The sequence below is a fragment of the Equus przewalskii genome, chromosome 9 (assembly GCF_037783145.1).
Source record: "Equus przewalskii isolate Varuska chromosome 9, EquPr2, whole genome shotgun sequence".
Taxonomy (NCBI): domain Eukaryota; kingdom Metazoa; phylum Chordata; class Mammalia; order Perissodactyla; family Equidae; genus Equus; species Equus przewalskii.
This window is the reverse complement of record NC_091839.1, coordinates 46,680,589-46,705,914: the sequence shown is the minus strand read 5'-3', so window position 1 is coordinate 46,705,914 and position 25,326 is coordinate 46,680,589. Positions and strand designations below refer to the sequence as shown.

The window sequence follows — 25,326 nt, the reverse complement described above, 5'->3', positions numbered from 1 at the left end:
GAGACATAGGGAGATTAGGCCATTTCCCCAAGGTCATGGAGCCAGTTAGTAGAAGAGCTAAGATTCAGACCCAGACATTTACTCCAGAGCCTCTCGATTCACCATTATGCGGAGCTGCCCTTCTGGGCTAGCTATCTCCTGCTTGCCCTTCTATGTCTACTTGTCACTCTTCTCCATTCTGACTAAATGGGTGGTTGTTAATAGGCTCCCTTGCCTTCTAAGGCTTGGTCAATGCCGAATACCAGCAGGAGAGGAGAAGGTGAGGGCAGTGCTCAAATTGTCATAAAATTTTGTTTTAAATTGAACGTTAACTTTTTTTTTTTGAGGAAGTTTAGCCCTGAGCTAACATCTGCTGCCAATCCTCTTTTTGCTGAGGAAGACCGGCTCTGAGCTAACATCCGTGCCCATCATCCCCTACTTTTTATATGTGGGACGCCTGCTGCAGCATGGCTTGACAAACAGTGCGTAGGTCTGCACCCAGGATCCAAACCAGTGAACCCTGAGCCATTGAAGCAGATTGTGCGAACTTAACCACTGCACTGCCAGACTGGTCGGAACATTAACTTTTAAAGAATAATAATATTGAAACTTACAATGACCTCCTAATCTTGACAATTTTTGATATGTTTAAAATTACGCTGCAGATAATGTAATTTTAGAAGCTATATTTTTCTGAAAAATCTCTCACAAAATTGATTACTCTGGCTCCCCTCTTGCCACATTGCTGTGAGTTGGCTATGCTTCTATGCAAAGACCAGAATTCCTTTAGGTGACTTCTCCACACTGTTGCCTGCTCCACATTTCAACAGCCATTCCCTCCCTTATCCCTTCAGGTTTCGGGGTGGTGTGATCCTCAATGTTACTAGCCCCAGGAGTCCTGCACAGTCCCCTTTTGGTTTACTTGAACTCTGTACCTACTTTGTACAGAGTCCTTTTATTAAAACTCTTATCAAATTATCCAGTTTGGTTGTTTTCTCTCTTTTCTACCAGAATCATGAGAAATCCTCTAATAAAACACTCAACTATAGTTTAAGAAAGACTATGCCATCATGTCAAATGATGACTATCTTTTTGCCAAATATATAGCAAGCACATTCATGCTCAGCACATAGGAAAGTGCTTAATTAGTTAAGTGCTTATTGACTGTATGTGAAACTTTGAGGCTTTTAATTTAATTAAGATGTTAAAATAATATGTGATTATATTTAGAGGTTGTCATATTATTTCTGTGGTACTGGATGAAAAATGATGGATCTTTCAAAAGGCATGCTGGAAGACCCATTCTTCACAATAGGCATAGTTAATCACCGTGACACCATTTCATAAAGTCTCATTTCCATAAGGGTCTCAAGTCAAAAAGACTATACAAAAGACGTGTTCTCATTTACCCAATCATACTGAAAGATGCTACTGTCAATAAGTGCTTGTAATGATAGCTTACCTTCACCTCACGTTCTGGAACACTCTAATATAAATTTATGAGGGAGAACTCATCATTGTGAAAAATAAATGTTCATCTAACAAGTGACTGAAGAAATTAGATATTATTTACTTAGAGGTCATTTAATCCCAAACTATTATTTTGTGAGGCTCTGAGAAATAGAATAGTTATGCAGTTTTCTGGACTTTAAAATCATTTACCTTTCCAGTACATCCCATCAGTCTAATGGACAGGATGCCAGTGAACATGCACACATCTGTGGACTTGTTATAAACAGTATTTTTAAAAAGCTCTATACATTTACATTGTAGGCAGTTGCTAAACCACATTGAGAGACAGTTCCTTGAAGAGCAAGTCCCTTATATTTGAAAGGGGCCACATAACTGTGTGGCCTCGTGACCAATGGAAACCATGAATGCCACGTCTAGGCCTGACCCCAGAAACTCCCATGTGATCCTCATATTCTCCCTCGTTTTGCTTGATGACTGTCGGCCAAATACAGAGAATGCAGCAAAGGACTCCTAAGACCTAGGGAACGGAGGAATCACTAGAAAAGAGGATCCTGGATCATTGAATAAATACATGAAGGAGGGCCACTTAGGCCAACCAGCTGTCAATTGTGATTTGAGCAAAAAATTTATTCTGTTAAGACAGCGGGATTTGGAGTATTTGTTGTATTAGACTTAGACTTCCCTGAATGATACAGAAATTTAAGGTAACTTTCTTAACTTGATATAAGCTCTCTACAAAATAATAATAACGATAATAATACTTTTGGCAATTATGAAATATTAAAAGCATCTTTATTAAAATCTTTTCAAAATTTTATCAGTTGTCCTCAGCAATGCATTTAGCCAGGAAAATAATAATAGATAAAAGGGAATGGGTAAAATCAAAATTTTCAATATCGACAAAAAAATGAGAAATTAATAGAATTAATAAAAAGACTTAGATGAATTGCTAAATATAACATCACTACATAATTATCAGTTGCATTTCTATACAACAGCAACAAACAAAATATTTGTTATTTTACCAAAAACAGCAACTATAGAAGGTTTAAATCTAACAAAAAATAGGAGAGGATTAAATTTTACAAAAGGTATGTAAAAAACTTATGTTGAAAATACACAGTAAAAGAATTTTAAAAGTCCCAAATAAATGAAGAGATCTGCAATAGTCATGGATAATATGGTTCAGTATCCTAAATGGTCCCAAATTAATCTCTAGAGTCAGTACATTTTCTTTTCTTTTTTTTTTTTTTAACTTTTATTCTTTTCGGGTGTACATCATATTTCAAATTCTGGATACATTACATCATGTTCACCACCCAAACACTAATTATAGTGCATCCCCTCACATGTGACCCTACTCACCCCTTTTGCCCTCCTCCCTCCCCCCTTCCCCAATGGGAACCACCAGTCCAATCTCCAATGCTATGCGGTTTCTTTTTTTGTCGTTTTTATCTTCTACTTATGAGTGAGATCATATGGTATTTGACTTTCTCCCTCTGACTTATTTCACTCAGCATAATACCCTCAAGGTCCATCCATGTTGTCACAAATGGCTGGATTTGGTCATTTCTTATGGCTGAGTAGTAGTCCATCGTGTATAAATACCACATCTTCTTTATCCATTCGTCCCTTGATGGGCACCTAGGTTGCTTCCAAGTCTTGGCTATGGTGTATAATGCCACAATGAACATAGGGGTGCAAGTATCTTTATGCCTTTGGGTTTTCAAGTTCTTTGGATAAATACCCAGCAGTGGAATAGCTGGATCATATGGTAGATCTATCCTTAATTTTCTGAGGATACTCCATACTGCTTTCCATAGTGGCTGCGCTAGTTTGCACTGCCACCAGCAGTGAACAAGGGTTCCCTTCTCTCCACACCCTCTCCAACATTTGTTGTTTCCTGTCTTGTTAATTATAGCCATTATGACCCAAGCGAGGTGATACCTCATTGTAGTTTTGATTTGCATTTCCCTGATAGCTAATGATGTTGAGCATCTTTTCATGTGCCTGTTGGCCATCTGTATATCTTCTTTGGAGAAATCTCTGTTCAGATCTTTTCAATAAAATGTCAACATGGTTTTAGCGGATCTTGTTAAGCTGATTCTCAAATTTATGGTGAAGGTCAAAAGCTAAAAACTGACAATAGTCCTGAAAAAATATTACCTACTTGGGGAGGGAGATATGCCCAAATGGTCATTAAGATATTATAAATTGATAATAATCAAGAAAATTTGGTGAAGTTATTGGCACAGGAATATGGAATGAGGCTAACAAAACAGAATAGAGCCCAGAAACATACCACATGACACAGGTCAACTTTGCAGTGGGGCAAATTCACTATTCCACAAATTGTATGGGAACATTTGGTTATTCAAGTGGAAAAAATAAAATGTGATCTCTACGTTACCTTATATAAAATAACTTTGGTAGAAACACTTCAGAAGAAAACACAGAAGAATATCTTTACACTCCTTGGGTAGGGAACCTTAATATTCAAAGAATGAAAAACATAAGGAAAAATGTTGAAACATTTGATAATATTGAAAACTAAAATTTGTATTGCTCAAAATACATTATAAAAATATGAAAAGGTAAGATGTAATCTGAGAGCTGGCATTTGTAATGCAAGTAACTCTAAATGGAGCAGCATAAAGAATATATAGAAAACTCTTAATATTTTAAACCTAATCATTTAATAGGAAAATGAGCAAAAGTCATGAATCAATTTTTATGGGAAAGAAAATATAAGTAAACATATTAACACTTAGAAAAATGCAAAATAAAATTACAATGAGATATTTCACACCCAAAAGATTTGTAAAAATGTAAAAAGTCTGAAAATACTAAATGTTAGCAATGATGTGAAATGACAGGAATTGTAATACTCCGTCACTGGGGAGTGTAAACTGATCCAGTCACTGTGAAAAACTTCTTGGCATTACCTAGTAAATTTTAACATATATAGACCTGATGACCCTGAAATTTCTGTTCTTTTCTTTTTTTTTTTGGTTGAGGAAGATTGGCCCTGAGCTAACATCTGTGCTCCTCCACTTTATATGTAAGTTGCTGCTACTGCATGCCTGACAAATGGTGTAGGTCCACTCCCAGGATCCGAACCCACACACCAAGACCACCAATGTGGAGCACACTGAACTTAACCACTATGGCATGGGGCCGGGCCCTGAAATTTCATTTTTATGTGCAATTCTAGAGAATAGAGAATTTTGTATATGAACATCTGAGACATCTACAAGAATATCTATAATATTATTAGTAGTGGCAAAAAAAAAAAAAAACTAGAACCAACTCAAAACTTCACCAGTACTAGAATGAATAAAAACAAAATTTTAAGATACCAAACAATGAAATACAATAGAGCAGTGAAATTGGATGCATTACAGACAAATGCATCTACATGACTTCAAATTTTATATTGAGAAAAAAAATGCAAATAATAGAGAAACATGCATATGATACGATTCCATTTATAAATGGGTCTAGCATAAAAAGGAAAGAAAATGGTTTTAGGGGGAATATACATGTTTGGTAAAACTATAAAGGAGTAGCAAGGAGATGATTATCCTAAAATTCAAGAAAGTGGCTTCCTATGGGAGTAGGTAAGGAAATGACACAGGGGGACTTCAAAGAATTGGGTATTATTATATTTCTTACACACTGTGTAAATAAGCATTCCTTCTATTATTATACATATATATATGCACACATATATAATAAAACCTTTTATATGTTTAATCTTACACAATTAAATGTGTAATCTTATATGCATTATCTTCCTCAATCAAAAAGTACAGGGAGAAAAGGATGAGAAACAAATCACAAACTATCGTTTTCCAAATTTAGAGAAAGAGAGCTACAGCGCTGTGAATAGTTTGGGGGTGAGATAATTGAGCTCGTTTATAGACTGAAGGGAAAGTACAGAAGTGAGTGAGACTGAAAACACAGACTCAAAATGAAATCACCGATGAAGCAGGGTGGCTAAAGAGGAGAGGAAGTAAACCTCAGTGCAGGTAGGAGAGTATCTTTTCTCAGACGGGTCACCTCCATTTGAGACTAGAGGAGAGCAGAGGAGGGTGAGTGTGGTTAAAGGTAATTTGGTTACTTTTGGTGTTAGATACTTGAGGGAATTTACACTTCCTAGTTTTAGTTTTTGTCTGTGAGAAAATGAGTCAAGTCCTTCAGCTCAGAGAGTGTGAGAGGGCAGTGGAGGAGAGAGAAGAAAAGTGTTTGCATGATACTCATAGAGCTGCTCCTAGACAGCTGGTTCTCTCCCCTTTCTGGGCACCATGGAGGCTAAAATTCTTGTCCTCTTGCGGTTCGGTGGAACCAAGTGGCTGGTTCTGGTCAACAACTTTTGAGCAGAAGTAGCATGTGTCACCTCCGAGCTGGAGCATTCTGCTGAATTCTGCTTTTACTTTGCTCTTCCTCGGTAGCTATGAAAGAATACGTCAAAATGGCAACAAGAGCTGCCTTGAGCCCTGAGGGACTAAAAGGAACACAGGCCAATCTGTCTTGGACATGTAGAGGCAGTAAAGGGTAAATATTTGATTCTGTACCACAGGCATTTAAGGATTATTCCTTATCTAAAATGATCTTTCTGATATAGTTTGAAATATATATAAATTTTTTAATAGAGAATGAGAGAGGAGGCTCATTAGGGAGAAGTAACTTACTGGCACTTGGGATCTTAGTTTGGTTCCTGCAAAATAGATGATTATTCAGGGCTTTACAAAAAATTTTTAGTTTTAGTTTTCAATTCTTGCTGTCATCCAGTGAATTAATTAAAGGAAAGATAGGAGCATTAGATGATCAGCTTGGTGGTAGGAGGAATAGTTCTTAAATTTACCCATTTTGGTGTTCATAAAACTCACAAGAGAGAACTAGGTGCACTTGGCCTTTTCAGGGGTGGGAAATATTTGGTTTAATCTCAGTAGATGAGTTTGTTTTGTTTTCGCTTTAAGCTTCCTGTAACTTTTAGGTCTTCAGGTATTTTAGGAAGTATTTTTTCTGAAGTCAGCATCCTCAGAAGCAAAGCCTGAGTAAAGATTCAGATGAAGATGATTTACACACCAGAAACAACTAGCACAACAGTGGGAGAGGGGAGCCAAGCGAGGGGAGGATGTTCATTTCATAAATTTATGATTTATGCTTTAATAAAGTGATGCAATCTCATTGAATATTTAAAATGAAATGTGCTACTCTTTCGTGTTTAATTATACTTAGATATGAAATTCAAGCAATAATAAAATGAGATGTTATTGTCTTGAATACTCAGAAGTTCTTAACCTTATTTTGTACCATTGACACCTTTGCATAGGTGAAGCCGATGAAAGTCATTTCAGAATAGTCTTTTAATGCATAAAATAGATACATAGGCTTACAAAGAAAAGTAATAATAATAAAATTCAGTATTAGCACATAGCCCTTCAGGGAGTGATCTAACAGCTCCAGGTTAAGAACATGGAAAATATCTATTTTATTATAATGGTTATTATTATCATGTGTATATCACTTACTTAAAAGTATGTGTTTTAATGTTTAATATATAGAAATAATATTTTTCTGATTACATAATATAAACTCTGTAAAAAATTGGAAAAATATAGAAAAACTTAAAGGAAATTAAATAATAATTCCAATATGTAGAGATGAGTCTTATCCATATTTCATGCACATAGTTCCAGAATTTTGGTATATCACCCATTTTATTTTTAAAATTGGGCTAATACTAAAAACATTCTTTTAAACATGTATTTTTTCTTAATAATATATTGTAATGTTTTTCATCTCATTTAATGGCTCTGGCATTTTATCTTTGGAAAACAAAATGTAGTTGATATGCTGTTGAATCCTTAAGTTTTCAAATTTCTCCCATGATAAACAATGCTGTAATGAGTATCTTGAGAGATACTATCACAGATAACATTAATTCTTTGTTTAGCTTATTTTTATACAAATGAATTTCTCTAAAAAAATACTATAAATTACTTCTGTACAATTAAGTGTGTTTGAGGCTTTCACAACTGTTTCACTATCTATTTGTACATTTTAATTACATTACTAACATTGTTGCTTATCTGTGATAAATTTTAATATTTTGGTAAAACAAACCCCTCATTATTATTTCTATTTTAAAATGTACAACACTTTCTTGTCAATTTATGGTTTAATAAACTTTCTAGAACTAGTTTTTAAAAATTTCATCATGATTTAAATTGGGATGACCAACACATAAATGCATTAATTATTTCTATTTCACTTATTGACATCTTAATTTACACTTATCTGTAAAGTTTGTTAAAGTTTCTTGATAGGCTAATTCATCAAAAGTTGTTATTTATTGCTATTACTAAAGAGCCTTATGTTAAATTTTTATCTGACTTATGTTGAAATATTGGAAAACTCTCGATTACATTTTTAGTAGTTTATTGGTTCTTTTGAATTTGTTAGTAAGTGTCATATCATTTGTTGATATTAATGATGTTTCTTTCCAAGACTTTTATTGGCTAATTCATGAATAATGATGATAAATAATGATGCAAGAGTTTCCATTGTCTTGTCCTTAAGTTGACATGTATTAAATATTTCAGCTATGCATCATATCGTCTTTCATTTTACTATAGAATTTTTACATGTTTTTATCATGTTAATAGACTTCTTAATATTAAACAGCCTTGAATTTCTGGAGGAGATGCTACTTTTTCCCAGTGTATTTAATATATTGTTGAGTTCTACTTACTAATGTTTTATTGAATAACTTTTTAATCTTTGTATCTGAGATTGGTCATTACATTTTTTATTTATGCTCTCTTTTTTTTGTGTTTGATATCAGGGACATTTTGGCTTCATAAAAACAGTTCAGCATGGACTTTGAGATGATCTGTTCATTAAGGAATGTCACACATATTAAAATGCTTGAAAAGTACAATGGACCATATGTTGGGACTGGCCGGAAAGGCAGATGTATGGGAACTGGAGTCAGTCAGCTGTGGAAGAAGAGATAGTTGGTAGGTGAACAGGAACTGACTCAGGTTCAGTCCCGGGACTGAGATGGATCAGAAATGGCAGCTTACATAATGATCACACTAGAGGCTTTTGGACTACTAGATGAAATAAAGAGGAACAATGAAAGGCCAGAAAAGGCTGGAGAGCTGCTATTAAAATGTGTAATGTCAGAAATGGATTTGAAGAGTGTCACTAACTCAAGAATTCTCAAAATAACTAACATATATAAGGAGTTTTGAACACTTGACACTTAAAAAAAACCACTTTATTGAGGTATAATTGCCATAAAAAAGCTGTAACATATTTAATGTAAACAACTTAAGTTTGGAGATAATTACACACCTGTGAAACCATCACCACAATCTATGCCATCCATCAACTCCAAAAGTTTCCTCTTTATTTATAATTATTACCATTATTATTATATTATGTAATATATTTTTGTGATAAGATCCTCTTAGCAAAATTTTAAGCATATAATACAGTATTATTTACTATAGGCAATGTGCTGTATCATAGGACTTATTCATCTGTTTGTCTTGTGTAACTGAAACTTTGACTAATACTTCCCTGTTATTTCCCTATTCCCTCAGCCTCCAGTAACCACCATTCTACTCTCTGCTTCTATGAATTTGACTATTTTAGATTCCTCACATAAGTGGTATCTGCAGTATTTGTCCTTCTGTGTCTGGCTTATTTCACCTAGCATAATGTCCTCCAGGTTCATCCATGCTGTTTCAAATGGCAGGATTGCCCTTTTTTTTTTTTTTCAGTGAGGAAGATTGGCCCTGAGGTCACATCCATCTTCCTCTTTTTGCTTGAGGAAGATTGTCGCTGAGCTAACATCCATGCCATTCTTATTCTTCTTTTGTATGTGGAATGCCACCACAGCATAGATGGGTGAGCGGTGTGTAGGTCTGCACCCAGGATCCAAACTGATGAACTTCGGGCTCCCTAAGCGGAGCATGTGAACTTAACCACTATGCAACCAGGCTGGCCCCCATTTCCTTCTATTTTTAAGGCTGATTGACATTACATCGTGTTACATACCACATTTTCTTTATCCATTCATCTTTCAATGGACATTAAGTTGCTTCCTTATCTTGGCTATTGTGAATAATGCTGCAATGAACATGGACTGCAGATATCTCTTTGAGATGCTGATTCCTCTGGGTACATTTTCAGAAGTGTGATTGATGGATCACATGGTAGTTCTATTTCTGATTTTTTGAGGAACTTAAGATAACAAGCATTGGTAAGGATGTGGAAGAAAGGGAAACTTTGCACTCTGTTGGTGAGAATGTACATTAGGGTAGCAGCTGAGGAGGATAGTGACTGACACAGTGAGCTCTCTCTCTCCCCCCACCCATGATATATATATACAAATAATATTATTATTTATTATATGGAATGTACTTTTCTCTAAAAACTTCTTCCTGAACTTGGGCTCCTTGGCCTATATCTTAAGGACACCAAAAAGGGCTTTGAAAACACTTGATTCAATGACATGCTAAGATTCAACTATATCATTTATAAGGGTGTATTTTTATTTCCAAAATTTTTCTATCAAATGAAATCTGACCACACAATACACATCACAGCAAAAACTAAATACAGTAAGCAAAAAAATTTTAAACACTTTTAAAAGTTTTACAAAAGAATTTCAAGCTACGTTTTTCTCCCAGTTATTTGATAATATTGATTTAGAACTTTCTACAGTTTCTTAAATTCCTGCCCAAATTGGTTTGTTCATCAAAAGTGATAAGCATCCTTTATTATTTATTTATTTATTATTATTTTTTATTTATTTTTGTGTGTTGTTGAGGAAGATTGGCCCCTGAGCTAACATCTGTTACCAATCTTCCTCTTTTTGCTTGAGAAATATTGTCGCTGAGCTAATTCCTGTGCCAATCTTCCTCTATTTTATGTGAGATGCTGCCACAGCATGGCCTGATGAGCAGTGCTAGATCTGTGCCCAGGATCTGAACCTGTGAACTCTGGCCTGCTGAAGCAGAGCATGCGAACTCAACCACTATGCCACCGGGCATCCCCAAGCATCCATTCAGTCAAGTTCAAAATGTTCAAAGATTTATGCTTCAAAAAATCATTCAATTGGGAAAAAAGGCAAAACAAAACCCATTTACGATTAGAAATACATCTTGGGCCCTGATGTAATTTTTAAAGTCTAATTATGAAGACAGTATGTTGCTTTACCTACTTAAACATAAGGCAGTAATACCGAGCTGTTTGGCACCCCTCTCCCCTTGCGAACTGTGACAACCATCTCACAGAGCAGTCTGTTTTCACTTGCACTGTATGTGATTTTCTTTAAGGTTTGATGTTCCTTTTGCTGGAGAGTACTGCCTCTCTGTGGACAGATTAGGAATCACTGAAATTTGACTGGTTAGTTTTGGCATATATGTCTTCATCAAATTTTACATACCATTTTTTCTCACATATAATGTAAAGAAATATCCACCCATGTTATTCGAAATGTTGTAAAAGATGGTATCTTCTTCTGAGAGAACCAGTTAAATATAATAAATAAATAGGCCTTTTCTGAGTTACAATATCTTATGGATTTTGTTTCATTAGGTGTCTAAGGTATCAGATGGAGTAGTAGAAAGATAAAGTAATTTTCATAATCATAATATCTTCTCAAACAATTTTAATACATTTAATCTCCACTATGGCAAATTCAGGATATGGCCTTCTGTCATCACAAGCTCATATCTTCACATTCAGTTTTGTGTTTTACATTATCTTGCTTGATTTTAAGGCTGTTGGTATGCAACCTAAATAATGAAGATGATGAATTAAATTACATTACTATGGCTTATTCCATCAGACTGATTCCACAAAAAGTTGACACTTGTAATAGAAATGGTGATAATAATTCACTAAAAGGGAATGAGGCCATTAGGTTTACCTTTTTATTTCAATATGTCTGTATCTTCATTCACAGCCTTAAATAATTATCCTCACATTTTAAAAGCAAGTTGCAGTAGACTAAGTCCCTTTCTTTTGAATGTTAGAACCATGTTAGAGAATCATAGCTTTAATAATACTCAGTCCATTCTTCAACATATCTCTATAACCCTTATTTACAGATATAAAAATTCTCCTCATTCTTGTGCTCTTCTTCCTATTCTCTATTTTTACAGGTCACACAGTTTTACATAGTGTTGCATACTGGAAGTAAGGCTGGGCGGGAAATCAGAAAACTAGGACTTTGTCCCATGTGGGCCACTAATTAGCGTGCATGCTCTCGAGTTTCATTTTGCTGCACGTTGAGTTCTTCACTTCTCATCAGAGGTCATTAGATTAGGCAGTTTTCCAGACTCCTTTTAAAATTATCTAAAATAGAAATTGTTTCTCCAGTAGTTTAGATTCTGTTTAATTTGATTCAAATCAATTCCGTTCACATCCATTCAACTGTGTTCAAACCAAAGAGCATTTGTCACTGCCTTCCATAGCCCAGGCCTGTGACGAACACTGGGCTATCAGGGACCAGCTGTGAGGAGGAGAAAAGAGAAAAGATTTATAATGACCAATTCATGACTGCAAAGTCCTCTCTTCTCTTCCATTAAATTTTATCCTCATTACTGAAGTGGATCCTGAAAAACTGTGAAGTCAGAAAAGGTAACCCTTGGCCTGTCTTCCTCCTCTTTGCCATGTCCCCAAAAGCTAACTGTGCCCTTGTCCTGCACCTGGGACTCCCAGGACCCACTTATTCTAAGCAATACCCTGTGACCGTATACATATCTTCCTGCACCTTCTCTCTGGCATATCAGCCACATTTTCCCATTATCTCTGTGCCTTGTTCTCAACGAACTTTTTTGTTGGATGTGGATTTAATAAAATTTTAAATAAACTCTAATTAAGACATAATATCGTGACATCTGTTATTTACTTTTTGGATCCTACATTCAAATAAAGTGGATTAGAATCCCAATTCTTCCACTATAAGGATAGCTTTCCTCCCCAGTAAAATGGGGATAATCATGCCAACGTAACAGTTTGGTTGCAGTGACTGAATCATCAAACAAAGTAATTTGTAAAATACTCAAAGCCTGGCACTAAACAATCACTCATAAATATGGTAATTGTTATGATTATAATTATTACTATTATTTCCGTTTAGGCTGTTTAAGGTAAGGGAGTTTGAGTTTTAGGGGCTCTTCAAGGCATGTCTCTCAGATATATATTCCTCTACTTCGTGACACTGCTCTTTTTCCACATAAATGTATATTTCAACTCTGTATATTACCACGTTTCAATAACAGTCCCATGAGAAACTAACCTGGTGCAAGAAAAAAAAAATGTTTAGAGTAAGTTTGGGAAAACATCATGTTCAATAGGCTCATTTTGAAGGCTGAGATTCTCATTAGTATGCTAAAGACACTTAGAAAAGCTTCAGTAAAGAAACTACTTTTACAAATATTATTACACAACAACTCAATAATGCTTTACATTTAATATGCGTTGGGAGAGACTGGTATATAAATTATGTAAAGACCATTGTTAAGTCACTATCTCTTATTGAGACTTTTAAGTGAATAAAAATTTATATTATTTATTATTGTAGAGACTTCAGTCTTATATAATGGAAGTCTGTATTCCTTTTCTTTTTTGTTTTTGAAAGATTGTCACCTGAGCTAACATCTGTTACCAATCTTCTTTTTTTTTCCTCTTCTTATCCCCAAAGCCCCCCAGTATATTGTTGTATATTTTAGTTGTAGGTCCTTCTGGTTCTGTTATGTGGGATGCCACCTCAGTGTGGCCTGATGAGTGGTACTAGGTCCGCGCCCAGGATCTGAACCAGCGAAACCATGGGCAGCTGAAGCAGAGTGCGCAAACTCAACCATTTGGCCACAGGGCTGGCCCCATGTACTTCTTTTGTAAATGTATGGGATGTTTATTTTGAAATATTCACTTATTAACAAGAGACTCATTGAGATGATAGTGATTTTGGAAATAAGTAGCTCTTAGGATTTTATGGTGAAATATTTTAAATATGCACATATACAGTGAAATAGTAAAAATATTACTTAATAGAGATAACTTGAGTTTGTGGTATTTTGTCAGCAAGAAATTTGTCATTTTGATCTAGTTTGACTCACTGCTGGAATACTTGTGTAACTCAGGACTCAGGGAAGAGTTGAGCACTAAGATTTAAGAAGAGCACAGAGAATGCTGGACCCAGGCACACCTGGAGTTAAGAGCCTTCATGCCAAGGAGACTTTCCTGTCCCTTTTCCCCTCTTCTTTCAAGGCATCGATTTTATTCTATTGGGTGTAAAGCATCTTGCTCTAAGGGCAGAATATATCTCACTGAGAGCTCTCGAGTTCAGCAGTTTACAGTTTTAGTCAAAAAGAGAGATTTTCACAAATTCAGTTCTAGACACCTTGGGGAAACTCTCAAGGTTAAGGTTAGATCAGGAGTCCACCACTAGACAGAGGACAGTTTCACCGTGTACTAATGTGTATATACACATTACCCACCAAAAACAGTGCCCAGAAGAAAAGGGTTGGTGGGCAGAGGATTGATAGATGTTCACTGTACCAGGATTAGATATCACTACTCACTGAGAAAAGGGTCATTAACTCTTTCAATAAACCTTCTTAAAGGCCTATATCAGCTAGGTCTCTTCCCTTTTTAAATTTAAGTGACTTTACTTGAATCTGCTAAATTTTTTTGATTGGGCAAAATCCAGAGCCTCTGCATGATTTCTCTGAGTTCCTGGTGGCTGAGGCTTCTCTGCTCCTTTAGAAAGTGGCTTGCTATTTCTCAGTTCCCACCACCACACCCTTACATCTAAGTGGGGACATGTGTGATTAGTTCCTGCCATGGAAGTGAAGGGATAATGACGTGTATTACTTTCACACCATCCAGAAATGGCTAAGCCATTTTTCCCATAGTCTCTTTCCCCATCTATTAACTGAACAAAGGGTTTCAAGACCCTAGAAAAAGGCAGAGGCACAAGATGGAAACCTGGGCCCCTGCATGGTTGTGTGGAAAGATCATGTGAGAATGCAATAATACTGTTAGGTTAAGCCACTGCGATTTTGGAGTTTAGCTTTACTGCAGCTAGCTAATACATCAATATATTTGTCTCAATTTACCAGACAACTAAATTTTAGTCATAATATATCAAAGCACTATATTTTTATTCTTTTTTAGAAAGAGGGCAACCAAAATTTGACTTAATGTGACTCAGCATGCAAAATTCCCTTTTAATATTCCATTCTCTGAAAGTCAATGTTCTAAAGCAATAGAACAACCTTTTGGGAAATAACTTTATGTATCAAGGCTAGGAATGCTGAATACGAGCGTTAGGATCTGAAGAATGGTGTGCTGAAAATTCTAAGAGTAGACAATGCAGGGGAACTTGGTAAAAAATGTTTATTTCAACTCTACTGCAAGATGATTTGGGATCCACTTCCTTTTTTATAACCTCAGTTTAGACAGCGTCCAGTGTCTTTTAGCAGACAATTTAGCTGCTTCAGTAGATTTTATTGCTTCTTTCTAAATTTGTGAAGTTGTCCTCTGCCTATAGCATCAACTACAATGGATGACAAGAGAATGGCCTCCAGTTCTGATTGCTCTGTTTCCCTATGACCCCCCAAGCCCTCAGTGCTGAGGCTTTTCTCAAGTGCCGTCTCAACACTCAGTTTCAAAGATTACTATGTTTGTCATTGCTTCGCTGGTGTATCAAACTCCAAGCTTATCCTTTCAGGCGTCTGATCCTTTGTCAAGAGTCCTTATGTCCTAAACACTCAGTGTATTATTTATGTTACTAACAGAGTTTATTTCAAAATATGAAGCTCTGTTTTATTTTACTCTTTCTTTCTCTCTTTTTCTTTGCCACTTAACTAGTGATAGGCACACATTTTTTGTATCTGAAAAAAGCATGAGTATTTTTAGTTTAATCTGGCACATTAGATGTAGACTTGTAAATTTAAAATCTGCAATATTTTCTTCAAATTGGAAATGTAATACATGTGTTTAAGACTGAATATATATTCTCATTAGGTCCTAAAAGTTACAGTAATCCCAAACTACAGCATAAGTGTGAAGTGCAATGACTGCTTATATGTATGTTATAGGTAGTGACCACTTACCGATTAAGGTAAACATTATAGGCTTCGCCACACTAAATTAATTTTAGGTGACCTTATCTAAAACTGTTGAAAGATAGTGTATCTTTGCTATAAAATTTTCTTAAAATGGGAATACGCATGTGGGATTTTATGAGCATTTTATTTTGGATGTGTGTATGCTATGACCCTTTCTGTAAAAGATTTGAAAAAAGACCTATCTGACAAGTTTAACTGAATGGAAATACAAAGGGAAATGAAGATCAAGGAAAAGGAGCAAGCAAGCATTCTAACTGCGGCTGACTCTAAAGTTACAAGGCTAAGAGAACAATGTGTGTCTGGGCTACCACAACGCCAGGCCAAACTTCGCCACGTTAGCACAGAAGCACCAGTCTGAAAAGCAAGAGCTCGCGTTCAAGTTCCGGCTCCCCAGGTTGGCAAGTTTGGACAGATCGCATTTCTTCTCCAAGCCTTAGTTTCCTCATATGCGAAATAACAAGTAAAAGCTAGATCACTTCTAAGCTGTCTTCTAGATAGAGAATTGGTCTCTGTATTTTGCTAACAGAAACTTGTACCTTCCTCAGCCCTGGGTTCACGGCGTGTTAAATCAGGAATTCGCTGTTTTCCTAGCTGTTATGCCTCTGTTCCCATTCTTTCCTCTCCCCATCACATAACAGTGCTAAAGGCAGTGATAAGTCTCAGAATATTAAAGCTTATTATGGAAAGGACTATTTTGTTTTAACTGACTTCTTTTCTATGAATATGGCTCACTTGAGTAAACTTAGAAAAACAGATTTGTTTGAGTTAGCAACAGAAGCAGATGAGGAATAATCCTACACCTGGTGAAGTAAAAACACTGAGTCTTATGTACATAGAGGGAAACTCGTTTAATTAGTTCTCATCCATCAGAAGCGGAATAACCTTTGAATAGAGGATATTGTTTTCCTTTGTATTAACTTTATGGAAAAATACTACTTGAACAAAAAAGTTTGAAAAAAATGTAGTATACATTTCTTAAACTGAAGTATGGAGAAAATATTTTTTGACATCTTAGGAACTGCTGTTTTTACTTATAAACAGATGATACCAAATAAAAATGATTCCAAATTTATAAATAGAGTTTTCCTAAAGTGCCACTAAAACTTTATTCACTAAAATAGAATAAAGTAGTGGGATCCATATCCCTAGATATTTCATCAAAATTCTGTTTTATCTCATTTTTTAAAAAGATACTCTGATAAAGTTTGGGTTTTGACCTTCATGAATATTTAGTTAGCTCCCACACCATCCCTGGTTGTAGTATCCTCTTATTTATACGTACTTCTTATTGTCTGTGGAGCTATCATCACTATTTATTTAGTAGTCTTTTTCCTTTAGTACCTGTATCTTCTTGTGTTCTCTGTAAAAGGTCAATGAACAGTTTTGTTTTGCTGAGGAAGATTAGCCCTGAGCTACCATCTGTTGCCATCTTACTCTTTTTGCTTGAGGAAGATTGTCACTGAGCTAACTGTGCCAGTTGTCCTCTATTTTGTATGTGGGATGCCACCTCAGCATGGGTTGATGAGCAGTATGTAGGTCCACGCCTGGGATCTGAACCATTGAACCCTGGGACTTTGAAGTGGAGCACGCAAACTTAATCACTACAGCACTGGGCTGGCCCCCAAACTTTCATTTCTAGGGAGTTGTATGAGTTAAACATGTTTTTGGTTGTGTGTAATAGAAAACACAATTAATAGTAGCTGGAAAAAGTCAGGAATTTATTTATTTCAACTGTGATGACTAAGGAAGTGTCTATAAATGATATAAAGGATATATCCAGAATGGATAATGTTTAGGTTTGTGGTTGGCCTAGAATCAAACGTCTATCTTTCTATAAATTCAGTACTCCTCAGTAACAAATCATAGATATTTAGTGAACATTTTACTTTTGTATAAGTACTTGGTGGAAACTTTTTCATTTTGAAATCCCAGCGTCATACAATGTCTTGGTCCAGGTTTAAGTTATAGTAAACATTTTGTGAGCACAACCATACATGGGTAGGCATACAGGGCTGTGGTTGATAGTGTCAAGAGGGAAACCCATTGCCTTGTTGAAATAGTCTGACGACCTTCAGGGAAGAAGAAGCAATTATTTCTGCCTATTAATTACTATTTTAAGAAGCACCAATTTTGACTCCTAAACATATTCAGCATGACTGCTCATTCCAACTCTCTTCATTAGATGTGGGTAAAGGATAAGTTCTTGTATCTCAATGACTAACTAAATGCATATAATTAAAAAAATCAGAATAAATAGACCTTAAAGACAAGTATGTATGATCATACTATTCAAATAGTGACAGGAAAAAAAACCAGGAGTCTCATTTTTTTTCATAATCCAGATAATTAAAAACATTTTAACCATGTATTTTTGAGAGTACTATTTCGGTACATAAATCTCTTGATAGCTGTCAGTTCTCTGACAAGTCATGGATAGCTGGTGTTCATTGCAAATTGTCACAAGAGGAAAAGAAAAGTATGTTCCTCGCTCTTACTAGTCAACAGCCCATAATATCAACAAATGTTTAGTTTCTAAATGTATACAAAATGCTTTTGATAATTTAATGCAGTTTAATGTTCACATCTCTGTAAAAGATATTACGAGTTCCATTTTTTTAGCAGATTGGAGAATTTAAAGGACTTATCTATTTTGACATGGATACGAGACAGCAGATCTAAAATTACACACACCCTGTCTTACTCTCCACATTCATTTCACTCCATTATCTAAATCTCCAGATCATAGGGATTTCAGGTCTTACTATGATTTAAGACCTACTATATCCAGCATTTGTATTGGGGTCTCACTATACATGGTAGTGAAAGGAAATAGTGGCATACTGACACGAGTAACCAAGAATCTTTTTTTGTTGTTATTTGTGTATGTGTGTTCTCTTGAAAATGTGTTTCTTAGGAACATTTTATCGTGGTTGAGTCTGATATTCTGAGAAGGTTTCATACCTTGACTAAAATAATTTAACCACTATATGGAACTGATTTTTTTTTTTAGAGAGATCCAGAATGCTATTTAACTTTTTCCACCATCTGTCTTGTATAGTTATGACACCATACTCAATCTATGCTGTGATGGAATAGCACTGACTTTCAGTTGCAGTTTAAACACTTTCTCCTGGGGAAATCTGCACTTTTCTTGTAGATTCCCAATTGTGTTGTCCCTCCCCACTTTGGATGGCCCCAGGTCTCCTGGTTAGCAGGAGAACACCTTGGCAGTAAGCTATACAATTCCTCCAGCCCTAACCCAGTTTATGTAAGGATCAGGGGAATGAGCTTCAGTCGTTCTCAGTCTTGGAATCTTTTTACAGGCATGGATAGAGTAAGCAAGACAACCTGGATATGCAAACCTATGTTTTAATACCTACCTTGATATGGCCATTCTGTAGAAGAAATGGCGTGTCTACGGTACCACAAAGTTCTTTTGAATTTGAAGGCTTGAGTCAATTCTTTCAACCTCCATTAAAATGTCTTGTCTTCTGTCCTTGATCTTTTAGAACGTCACAACCTCCTCCCAAACTTCTTCTCAGATTGACCCAAGGTGAAGCTAGCTGGACACAGGAAAGCTAAGCTTCTGTTTACTTCATTTCGATGTTTGTTTTTGTTAAAGTTTTATTATAATAGTGATGCTAGCATAAGGAGGAGAACCATCTCTTTAAGTAGCTGGGGGTACCCATGTGAACAGTTTCAGACTTTCTTGGAAATTAATAATACTTTATTAAACTCCCTCATTGTCTGGTCAAACAAACATAAGACATTTCACAGCTCTGACTTCTTTTTCTCCATGATTTTTTTCACTGTTTCATTCTTTTCTTCATCAATGAACACTGATGCCCTTTCTCCCCCTGTATATAGATCCCCCAATTGCCCTCTGAATTCTCCCTCTGATTATTAACTCTTTGGTAATGAGGTTGAATATGTAATTCCTATGTCCAAAAGCAACTTGCTAGTGTTGTATAAAGCAAGTTATTAAGGCTTACTAAATTTTATACTCACTTAGTCTCATTAGTGCTTGCATCTCCAGAGAGCTATAAATCACTGTTACATAATTCAGTCTGACTGTAAGACAACACTATAAAACTTCTATTGTTTTATATACACAGAAAAGAATCACAAGTCCCAGAATTTGAGGGGACAGTGTGTTTTGCCACTATTGCATCAGTTTTGCGCCTCAAGTAGGATGATTTGCAATCGCTGCTCTTCTTGCATTTAAATTATGGGATAATTATGGAAATAGCTTTTATTTAGGCTATTTATTTAACTTCATCTTTGTCAATTTAGCTGGTTTGAGATTATTTGGTGAACTCTCCAATTTTTAGTAAATACGTTAATTTTGATTTAGCATTTTACAATGAATAGACTTTAAGATGTGGAGTATTGAAGATTCAACAATGAATCATACATACTCTTGTTACTAAAGCAGATCTATATGTATTCCCCAACATATTGACAGCTTCATTGGTTATCTTTTACCTATGCATTTATGCTATCTAAATAACTTGCAATATATTATTAAATAAGTATAATATTTGCCAAATTATATTTACATTATAGCATGCTGTTTTATAATAAAATTCATATATATGATCATATTCATCTCTTGAAACATTAATAAGCAATTCATACCCATAGCTAGCAATAAATTTATTTCAGTGGGTTTGTTTTGTTAATCTTTAATTCTTTGTTGTCATCAAGCTATTTTTCCAAGGAAAGAAAACATGGATAGGGTGAGGAAAATCGGCTTTGGGCCTTCTGACCTATTCCATCTAAATGTAGTAAAATTCTTGAACATCAATGATAGAATGAATACTACTGGGTTTTAAATATTTCAGAGGTAGTTTTAAATCTTATTTCAGTCACTTCATAGGAATTTTACACATGTGTAAATTGGAAATGCAATATTTGTCGTATGGTTATATTCAGAATATGAGTTAATATATGGGATGTCAATCATTATTCACTTCTCCCCTTAGTTCTTGATTCTGATCTAAAATTCAACTGCCTAAAATTCTTCTTTGTCTCTAGTTCAGGCTTTTAAATTGATTCTGAGTGGGATCTAATCGAGTTTGCATCTAACGGATATTTAATTGTTTAAAATAGTTACTATGTTCTCTCTTTTCTTAAGGACCTAGGGAGACAAAGGTTGGTTGCAATAGAGTCTCAAGTGAAGTCGAGTGTCATAGCAATGGAGAGAAACTTGCATAAGGGGGTAGTGTTGGTGGTCTTTCTGGGCATGGAGAGAAAAAGAGTTGTTAATTTTGGTTCATTTTCCACAGATTTAGAGTCTTAAGAGCAAGCTTGGTTTACCCCTAGTGCACTAGGAGGATCCCATCCTCTGCCCAGGAATCTGTATCACACTGGCCTTCTGCACTCGCTGAAATTCTACCACTGGAACATTTTGGAAAGGCCGGAAATATCCCTAGTATAGCCTGGCTTTATGATTTGGATGGGAAACTCATGTCTCCAGATCTTTGCTCATCTATAAAGGAAGAATTATTGTGCTCCCTCCTACCCAAAACTTTGTATGAAACTGATATAAAATATATCATCTCTGATATGCAGATTGGAATAATGTTATTCAACAGAATTTCAGAATTGGGGATCCTATATTTTTATGAATGCAAAACATAAAATACCAGAAAATTTACTTTATTTAATAGAATAAGAGTTGAAGATGTGACATGATTTTATATACCTAGGGACAAACATAATGATCAATAAATGTATATGCAATTGAATTTCCAGAGGAAATATTCCCTCTATACACACATGCACTCCTCAACATCTAAATAAATAGCCATTCTCATATTGCACTAACAATCTATATTATATATGTGTAAATATGTATAAATATATATATGCATGTGTGATGTGTGTATCGTAGATCTATGTATTTGTGTGTGTGTGTAAATGTATACATTTCATATTAACCATACAATTGTATCACAATTAGCTTTGTTCTGCCTGTAGACTGTTGTAGAATAGAGACAGAAAGCTGTTTAAGGCAGCATTTCTTTTAGGCTTAGACACAGCTCTGAATTAGGCATAGTTTGTATCCGGTTTGATCCCCCTTTCCTTGTCTGTAGTATTTTGTTTCCTTTTGATATTTCCTTTTAAAGTATCTGGAACAGACATTTTAAAATACTACCACAGAAGAAACTAGATTACTAAACCTGTTTACAATGAATTAGTGAGAGAGACTAATAAGGGTATTAAGTGAAAACAGAAAGACTAAATCTCTAATGATCAGATTTCAAACATCAAGAAGAGAGTAAGGTGTGAATTCACCAGCCTCCTCAAACCTACGGCTCATATAGGTGTCTAATATCTCCACCCCTTCATGAATCTCATCCAAAAGAGAACAATAGAAGTATTAAAAATAAAAAAGTCAGTTAATATTTAAAAATAGCTACACTTTACAGACTTCAAACATTTGGTGTGGAAGGTATGTTACATGTTGTGAAAGAGAAATACATGTTCATTTGATAAAATAACACTAGCAACCACAAATAAAAAAAATCCTTATTTCCTCTCAGACTTTGGCAATTCCCCAGTCCCTTTAACATTTGACACCTGAGCATGGGCACACAAGGTTTGTGGTTTAGGGAGCATTACTGGTCCAAATAAACTCTGCTAGGCTTACTTGCTGTACCTTAAAATGCAGTCCCAAACTCAGAACTTCTAGACTCGCTGGAGTTCTTTGATAATGTAGACCGCCTACATTTATCGCCTAAAGCCTCGTAGACCTTGACTGTCATTAAGTTCATCAATCTCAGACTGTCTTCTAAGGATAGTGCATAGTGAATGGCAATGCGGGTCATATATGGCACACCTTGTAGGTCCAAGGATGTTGTGTAACTTTGAGAAGGAATTACTAAAACAGACAGAAGTTAGAGTTTCATTTACCACACACTAAATTCTCAGCACAAAAACTTTAAATATTACTTGTTGTTTGGTATTGAGTTATGAATTAGTCGTTACTTAGCATTTAGGAAAATCACTGTATCTGGACTTTAGCAGTTAAAATACAGCAATTGGGTTAAATAAAAATCATAACTGTTTGTGTATGTGTGTGTGTGTATGTAAGCTGCATTGTGATAAGATCTTAATTCCTTGCGCATATTAATGGCTTTAAGAAAACACGTATTTCACTATGTATGTATTTACTGTTTATTATTATACTAGGTTCACTATTTTGGGGGGCCAAAATAAGATAATTTTCTTTTCTTTTTGTAACTAAGGCAAGCACCTTAGTGTAACATTTCCTTAGTGGTCATATTAACTTAATCACCTTCCCCATTTGTATGTTTGTCAAATTTCTAAAGTATGTCCTCTTGTTTCCAGAAGAGTGTTAGTTTGTTACAATCCATCCAGGACTACCTAACCCTTATACCCCAAAATGCTGCTTTCCGAGCAAAGAGAAAAGAACATTTGAAATTTTAAAACAAGTAAATACCAATAACTAAATATGGCTCTTAAACATATCATTTTGCTTTTGACAAGTGACCTGAGCTTAAATTCTATAAAAGAATAAATACTTCATGCCAAAAGCTATAGAATCAAAGGTGATGCTATTGACTAGTCTTTCTTCTTTCACAGTCTAACCAAGGAAAACCTAGATGTGATAGCAATTCCTGACTTTTGCTGTCAAGTTGCAGAAGAAGAAAACAAGAAGTGCCGTGGATCTTTCTCTCTACCCTTTGAATAGTATTTCCTTACACTAGAATGGAGCATGGAGAACTCTAACGAATCCTAGTTTTCATTTTTAGATTTTCTTCAGGAAGTTAATATTTTTGTTAATTTCCATGAGAACAGGTAAAACACTGGAGATATTCATATTTCTTACCACAATAAAAAATACCTTTCCACGTTGGCCTCTTTCATGGACAATCTCATTCATTTCATAAGCTGGCAGGAGGAGTCCTCCTCAGTTCAATTCTGGAGGGGGGGGCTCTTCCTCGAACGGTGCAGTGATAAACGTGGCAAGTATATTTCTCTGTGTAACATGGTGGAAGAAAATTAGTCACAGTAGGAATACAAGAGTGATTCAATGAGCATGCCAGGGTTCTTTTGAAGCATAAACTGAGGTGATATCAGAAGCTGGGAAGCAGGTGCAATTGCTGCTGTTTTCCACAAAACACAGGTCCAATTGATGTGAAACTTACTTTCTGTTCATAATATCACCTTTTCAAGGCACAGATTTGACTTTAGACACCACTGTTTCCTCTCCTAAGCAGTTCAAATGTTTATTAATGCATTTTTAAGATTCTTACTTTCGAAATAGATTTTTAGCATTACTAGATTAAGGACGCAATGTTTAATCATGGACTCTTAATAATCTGATGAAGGTTATTTTCTCCTTCCCAAGGAAAATGTGACTATATGCCCCCATTTTAACACAAATTTTCAAGAGTTTGCTGAATTTGTAAAGTTCATGGACCCAAGATTACAGATTGGCATCTGAGATTACAAGAAGTGAACTTTGATTTAACTATTAGGCAGTTGTAATTAAGTAATAGTTCTTATCTTGTGTGTAGTAAAAACAATACATTTAAATCAGCCAGCATTTTCAAAGTGTGTTCTGCAGATTAATAATTTTGTTGAGTGTTAAAATATGTTACATTAAAAGTATTTCCTTGGCTCCACAGGCAAATAAGCCTTTAAGAAACATTGAGTTAAACAAAACTTAATTATAAACAGGTTTCTCTTGAACAGGCATTTCTCAGAGCCTTTACTATTCTAATGTGTGTTTTGATTCTCCGAGAAAGGAAATAAGCCCAGAGAGCTTGCAAAATATATGTGGACATTGAACTTTTTTTCTTCCATGGAGTATCTCACAGAAGTGGTGTTTCTCTGAATCTCAAGAATTTAGAAAATGTTGCAAAGACCTTTTGCAAATCAGGCAACAAAGATTTCCTTTAGAGATGCAATTATTTTGGGCAGCTCTTACAAACCATTTGAACAAAATTGAATTGTATTTTTATGCAAGCATATTGGTACAGTTTGAAACCCTTACAAATAACTTCGGTTGATAGTTCAAATTTTAACCTGCGCTGATGTGCAAACTGATCAGTAGGATATTTCTTTAGTAACTATAATCACATTATATTTAAGAGAACACAAAATCCTGAAATAAATGATTGTGAGGCAATTTTGAATGCATTCAGTAGATTAGTCCATTTAATAAGTGAAATTGCAAATTTATTTCTCAAGAAAGTGAGCCAATATCATATTTAGTGTCTGAGTGGCAGGTCCTATAGTAGGCGAACTAGACCCTAATTCCGACCACACTGATCCTGTCCCTGGACTTGAAATGTAACCATTCTGTGAGTCAGATTAGAGTCAATTTTATGCGTTTTTAATTCTATTTATTTGGTTTACTTGGGTTATATTATGTGCTCATGGAAAGAGAGAACAGATTCATGAATCTAGGAAAATATCTAAAGATGCTAGACCACTGTTAGCCCTATTCAGCATCCAACACATTAAATACATATAATTTAGATCAAGATGAATTTGTTACACTCTAAGATGATCCAATGGTAAATAGACTGAGCCAGTTTTGCCTCAATGTATATGCTTCTTATGTGGAAAGCTTGATCATTTGGAAACAATGAATTAATTCATGACATTTATTTTGTATTTATTTATTTATTTTTGGAAATTATATCCCTATGATTTATTTATTTTATAGCTG

General features: G+C 35.2%; 2 long non-coding RNA genes across 3 annotated transcripts in view; one reads left to right on the top strand and one right to left on the bottom strand.

Moving 5' to 3' along the window:
- Positions 1–5,368: 5,368 nt before the first annotated feature.
- The window catches only part of LOC139073349 (uncharacterized), a 175,431-nt gene continuing 155,473 nt past the window's right edge, over positions 5,369–25,326 (top strand). The window contains exons 1-2 of one of the 2 annotated variants that reach the window (XR_011521977.1): positions 5,369–5,483; positions 8,306–8,480. This is a non-coding gene — a long non-coding RNA (uncharacterized lncRNA). The remainder of the gene's footprint in view (positions 5,484–8,305; positions 8,481–25,326) is intronic. The other variant, XR_011521976.1, reaches the window with a different exon arrangement.
- Positions 23,495–25,326, bottom strand: part of LOC139073350 (uncharacterized) — a 77,474-nt gene continuing 75,642 nt past the window's right edge. Inside the window, exon 3 of the long non-coding RNA XR_011521979.1 lies at positions 23,495–23,625. This is a non-coding gene — a long non-coding RNA (uncharacterized lncRNA). The remainder of the gene's footprint in view (positions 23,626–25,326) is intronic.